Consider the following 6,833-nt stretch of genomic DNA (forward strand, 5'->3'; position numbering starts at 1 on the left):
CAGGACTCGGGGAATCCGGACTGTAGTAGGCTAACAGGACTCCGAAAGACACCGCGTGACATTTCCACGAAGGGACAGACACAAGATCGAAGAAGGACACATACCGTCCAGTCTAAGTGTTCCGGAGTAGTAGCAACTAGGCTAACAGGACTCCGGTAAACCGGCTGTAGCAGACTACCATGGCTCAGTGGAAGCACTAGACTACCTTTCCCCATAAGAGAGGCTACCAAGGATAGACAGCTAGGTTGTCGGATCCCACACATACCAAGCATTTCAATCATACACACAATATGCTGGATATGTGTAAATACAACATGGCATCACAACAAAACTCTAAGACTCAAAGTATTTATTCATAAGACTCCGAAGAGTCAGATATTACAAACATGGGTCTCATGACCCAGCATTCAAGTAATACAAGCGATAGCACATGCGGAAGCTTGACATGTCCGAGTACAGACATCTACAAACGAAAAAGGCTAACAAGCCTGACTATCTATAAGACCCTGTCGAGGGCACAAGACCGTAGCTGAGGTGACAAGCTAAACACCGGAGTCCATGCGGAACTACTAGCGAGACTGAAGTCTCTTTGCAAAAACAAAAAGTAAGCAAACGTGAGTACAAATGTACCCAGCAAGACTTACATAAGAACTAACTACATATGCATCGGTATCAACAAAGGGGGTGGTGGAGTTTAACTGCAGCAAGCCAGCTTTGACTCGGCGGCTATCCTGAACTACGATTTCCAGTAACTCTTTTGAGGTGGCGCACACGAGTCCACATATTCACCATACCAATACACCACTATGGATCCGCTCCCGTCTCCCTACGAGAACGCCATCCATAACACTCACACTTATCTTGCGCATTTTGGAGTATCCACTTTCACTTGTCTATGAACTATACATGCAACCCAGAAGTCCTTTACCGCAGGCACGGCTATTCGAATAGATGATGTTAACCCCACAGGGGTGTACTTCTTCACACATGCTCTCGCCACTTACCACCATGTACACGTCATGTATCTCGACAACCTTCAAGTGGAAGCCTGGCGAGGTAGTCGGCCATGACCTGACTAACCACACAAGTCTCTAGTCTAGGTTTATCGCCTATTCAGGTTCCATCCGCAAGGAGATCCGGCCGGGTTTTCGCTCACGGCCCCAAACAATGAGAGCAGGGTTCCTGAGGCACCAAATGGGCATCCCGGTACACCATGCCTCGTGTCTCTACCGCATCATAGCCCACCCCTAGGGTCAGCGCTACGCACGGCCCCCAACACATATCCTACAAACACCAGAAACTACTTGCAACTCCTGGACAGAGATCATGTTGATTAATAAGTCGAGAGAGCTTGGAGTGTCCGGAGCCCAATGTGTGGTAGTAGCTATTCATGGATCACAAACACAAAACTCAGTTCCTGAGGACGGTTTCAATGAGACAACCCACCATGTACTCCTACATGGCCTCTCACCGATACCTTTACCAAATCGTGTTCACACACTTAGCTCGCACACAGTAGGATATGTTCATCACCATTCCAATTCATCCCCGATGAATCAGACCTGACTCAACTCTAAGCAGTAGCAGGCATGACAAACAAGCATGAATGAGTAGGCACATCAGGGCTCAAACAACTCCTACTCATGCTAGTGGGTTTCATCTATTTACTGTGGCAATGACAGGTCATGCAGAGCAAAAGGGGTTCAACTACCGCATCATGTAAGAGTTGAATCGTTATTTTCCTAATGCAGTAAAAGAGAGTAGGAGCGAGAGAGTGGGATTGTATCGGAATGAACAAGGGGGTTATGCTTATCTGGCACTTCTGAAGATAATATAGCTCCGCATCGGTGTCATAGAACTCATTGCCGGAACGCGTCAATTGAGAGGGGACAAACACCGACAAACAAGAGGGAACACAATCAATGGAATGCAACAATATGATGCATGAATGTGATATGGCAATATGCTGTTGATTGAGCTAATGCAACTATCGACAAGTTAAATGAAGTTGGTTTGAACCCTAGGTTCAAATTCACACTCCATATGTGGATATTCAAATGCCATTTATTTGATTTGTCCTAAACAGCAGCTATAAGTTGTTCTAACATGCATGAAAATGGTACAGATGGATAGATTGGATTTTTATGATCATTTTTCATATATAAATTATCCCATTTGGAGTTACGGTTGATTTTATATGATTTTTAGAAGTTTATAACATTTTCTAAAATAAATAAACCATTTCTGATTTATTTTAAATACCAGAAAACATTTACAGCGTTAGCATGATGCCACTATGATGTCAGTGGGTCAACGGGGCCAGTCCAGGTCAAACCTGATGTGTGGGGTCCACACGTCAGTGACACATGAATTAATCCCGGTCAAACTCTGTGCTGACTGGGGTTTGACTAGGGGTAGGGCCCGCTGTCAGTGGCTATTAGGGGTGTTTAGTTGGCATGGTTAGCGCTAATGACGGCCATGTCAGCACGCCGGAGTTTGGTCGGCGGCGACCATCCAGCGCGGCGGAGGCTGCTCGGGATTGAGCTACAGGTGTCGGCTTGGAGCGTGGATTGCAGCTACGTGACGCTGGGAGACTCGCGCATCCAACGGTGGCAGCAGCTCTCGCGCCGGAGTGGACTAAATCGATGGCGGCGGCAACTTTTGTGGCGGCCAGAGTTCGTGCAAGCACGGACTAGACGCGGGGACGCGTTTCCGGATGAGCTAGTGGGTGCGGTAGGCTCGTGGGAGCACGCAGAGTGCAGTGGTGTGCTCTGTTGCAAGCTACAGTGGATGTAGCCATGGCGGCGATGAGGCACGATGCCCGCGAGCTTCAGAGCTCATGGGACGGAGGCTACAGGATCAAATTGACAACATGGTTAGGGGAAAGGTACCGGGGTCTCACAGTGAGCATGCTGGGCGGGTCGGTGAGCTCGGAGAAGCACCGGAGCGAGCGGAGCGGTGAGGAAGATCTCCGGCGGCTGACGGTGAAGATGACGACGAGGCCGAGGCTGTGTTGCTCCTGGGCTCTTCGAACAGAGGAGGCAGTGAGGTATAGCGGAGCTCCTGGACGTGCTGGGGAGGCGTGGCAGTGGCAGTGGCTGTGGCTACAACGACGATGAGCGGCGGAGACGGGAGCGCTCGGGTAAGCTGCAGGGAGAGAGCAGAGGAGGGGAGAGGAGGAGTGGGTAGACTAGAGGGGTCGGGGGCGGGGGGTTGCATGGCGTCTCCAACCAGCCAACAGCGTCGGCGAAAGCAGGAGGTGGCTCGGCATGTGCCGGCATGCGGCGACCACGCGCGTGGCGTCCTACTGGCGCGGGGAGGAAGACGCCCCTGCCCCTGGTGGGCTTGGCAGCTAGCTGGGCCGGCTACAGGTAAGGCCCAGGTGGGTTTCTCTCTCTCTGGTTTCTATTTTAGTTGTTATTTTCTATTTCTTTTGATCTGTTTTGAATTAGTAAAAATACTAACTCATTTTGTAAAATCCTGACAAAAATTGTGTGCACTATTTGAATTATTTCCAACAACCCCAAGTGTTTTCAGAAGTGTTGAAGCATTTAAAATATTTATAGGCATTAAATGCTCCGATTCAAAGACAATATGATTTAGCTCAAAAATCCATAAATGCCCAAGAAATATGCTCATCATTTTGGCAGAGGTTTTCACCTTTATCAGAAATCATGAACATTTTCAATGACATTTTGGGTTCTTTGAAAAAGATTTTATTTGAACCTATTTGAATTCTTTCTGGTGCTAGGGTTTGATCAATCCCCATTTCATCTTTACATAAAATTTAAACATGATGCAACACACAAGTGCTAGCCTAGTGCAAGGTAAAGCTAGGGATGTGACAACTCACCCCCACTAAATAAGAATATCGTTCCAAGATTCAAGACATGAGGTAAGAGAACAGAGGGAACACAAGGCTAACACGATCTTCATGATCCATTGCTTCAAATTGATCTTGGTGTCTTTGCTTTAGAGATCTTCATCCAACATGATGAAGACAGACAGAAACTCTAAGGGAATCGACCACCTAGAAGATCGAGCACTCAAGATCAACTCATGGAGTGAGACGTAAAAACATCTCTTGAGTTGAGATAGTGGATGGAAAGAAACAAATAACAAAGGTTTAATTTGGTAGGCAAGAATCCCACGCCTAAGTAAGACGCTGCATAGGTTTCAAATTAGCGAGGAAGTAATTGCCACGATTCCATAACGAGACACCTTAGGGAAGGTGACTCGTAGAATTATTACCTTAAGTGCCAAAAAGAATTACTTTTGATATAGAGATCATTGAGATATAAGTTTCTCATCTCCTTGTGATGTCAATTCAATCTATTTTTTTCGTTAGTGGCAGAATTTCACCTCATAGTTTTGAGATGTTCTCCATAAGCCCACTACAAGCTTATTCTTTTCGTTGTTGATTTTCCAACAACCCCATGCAATCCTTCTTTGCAAGTATGCTTTTTAAGCTCATTTGTGGCAGAAGTTGGCATTTTCTTCTACATTCGTCTATTCGAATGAGCGATCTTCTATTCTTTCTTCTAGAGGCATTGTGATGTTGCTCTCTTCACTCATCATCTCGGATTGTGAGGACCATGTTCTTTTCATGCTCATCCATTCAACTGGAGTGTCATGTCCTCAGTTCAAGTATCCTATCATCTTGTCTAGTTCATGTTCAATTCCGTCCATTTACATCGGAGTGTTGTCCAAATGATATCATTCTTATTCCTTCTCTATCTTGTTTTTAACCGGAGTGATTTCAATATCTATCTTGCCACTTAATCTCTAGATTCTCGTCGTATCCCATGTTCCTCTTATCTATCAGAGTGTTTTCAACTTCTTGCATCTTTGTTGGCTTCCTTCTTTCAATTTGTTCAATCTTGCAATTGGTTTCACTCATTTGTCAAAGAAGCAACTTTGCTTTACCTCTTCATCTTTCGTTTTCTCTCTGTTGCCATCCTAGATCTCGGGACGAGATCCTCTCGTAGTGGTGGAGTGTTGTAACACCTCGAGAACGTTACGCCAGGTGTCTTCCAGTTATTCACTGTCTTTGCCATGTCATTCGCTTGCTTGTTGCATCTTGACATGTCATCATCCGCATTGCATCTGCATGTTTTCAAAACATGCATCCGTTCGGGTTCCCCAGTTCTCTCTGTTGTCCGTTCTGAGCCCAGACACACTTGCACGCGCCCGCAACATGTCCGAAATATTATTTTATAAGTGGCCGGAAAATGTTCTCGGAATGGGTTGAAAGTTGGCATGTGGTGTTGTTATGTTGTCAGTAGGCCACCTGCCAAGTTTCATCACATTCAGAGTTCGTTTGACGCCCCAACGGATAACTATAGCGACAATATAGTCGGTCAAAGCGTCGGACGTTTTCGGTCTCCGAAAACTGTTGCCGGGCTTTCCCTCTTTTCCCCTCCCAAGACCGTCTACACAGTCCAGTACCTACCGTCAGGTCCAACCTAACCTCTCTCGCCAGCCTGCGGCCCTCCTCGCACGCATGTCCGAAAGTTGTCCCGGACCCGACCCAGGCAGTCATCACCGTTGGGTCCGGATCATCCCCAAACATCTATAAAATATCTCTGTTTTCTTATTTAGACTCCTCTAACCTTTTATTCTCGATCGTCCGAATACGATCAGAGTGATCCGTTAGCCACTAACCTAATCCACCAGCATATATAATGGGGCAACCCTAAAAACTAGGAGAGATGTCCCATCCTTCCTCCTTGCCGCCACCACACTCAAATCACACATCGGGATCCTCCCCGATCCCCTTCTCCTCGGTCTCCTCCTCCATCAAAATCGAACCAACCAAGCCGCGCCGCTCTAATCCCGCAGGAGCCCGAGCTCCCCTCATCCCCGAGCTCCACTCGAACCCCCTCCTACTCTGCTTCGTCCCGCTCACCGAGCCTAACAGAAGAGGGGCACGTCCATGTCATGCTCCTCACCGAGCCCTGCCTCGTCGCTGAAAACCAGCGCCATTCCACCTCGACTTGCGGCTTCCACTCCTTCTCCTCGAGCCCGTAGGCACCAAATTCCCTGCGCCACCGCAGCGCAGCCGCCCTTTAGCCACTGTTGAGCGCCGGCCGTGCCGGAAGCCCCGCTTTCCCGCCATCCACCGCGCCGTCGAGGAGCAAGGCTGAGCCTTTGCTTCCTTCCCCTTCTTTGCTCTCTCTCTCTGCCCGAGGAGATCGAGCGAACACCCGAGCGCGCTCGTCCATGAGCCGCGTGCGCCCGCCTCGACCTCCTCCTCGCCGGAGTCCCACACAAGCCGCCGCTGCGGGTCATCCTCCACGCCTTCCCCACCTCCGGTCGCTTAGTGCCGACGAGCCCAGTCACCGGTGAAGCCCCATAGAAGCTCGTCCCTCACGCCCCGCCTTGTTGCATCACCGCTTGCACCGCCCCATCCCTATAGCCTCCTCCTTCCTCGGTTCTGAGCAGGAGAGCACCCCCGCCGGCCAGCCAGGCCACCGGAACTCCCTCCGTCGCTAAAGAAATGCCAGCAGGACCAGCCCCGTCGCCCCCTCCTTCCTTCCTCCACTTCGTCTCTCTCGCTCCCTCTGAAGGTGTCGCGACGCGGCCTTTCTGCAAGAGCCTGCCGGCCATGGATCTCCCGGAGGTTCCCGTACCCTCCGCCTCATTCCAGGGAGGGACGCCCTCGCGCCCGCTCTGCCGCGCCATCGCCCGGATCCGCCGCCCTCCGCCAAGCTCCTGCCGTCGCCGCTTCCTTGCAAGTCCAGTCGCGCGCCTAGCTCCCTGCTTCGAGCAAAGTTGTGTCCTGCTTCCCCTGGGCGTGCTCCCTCCGTTTTGTTCAGATCGAGCAGGGTGCA

The sequence above is a fragment of the Triticum aestivum genome, chromosome 4A (assembly GCF_018294505.1).
Source record: "Triticum aestivum cultivar Chinese Spring chromosome 4A, IWGSC CS RefSeq v2.1, whole genome shotgun sequence".
Taxonomy (NCBI): Eukaryota; Viridiplantae; Streptophyta; class Magnoliopsida; order Poales; family Poaceae; genus Triticum; species Triticum aestivum.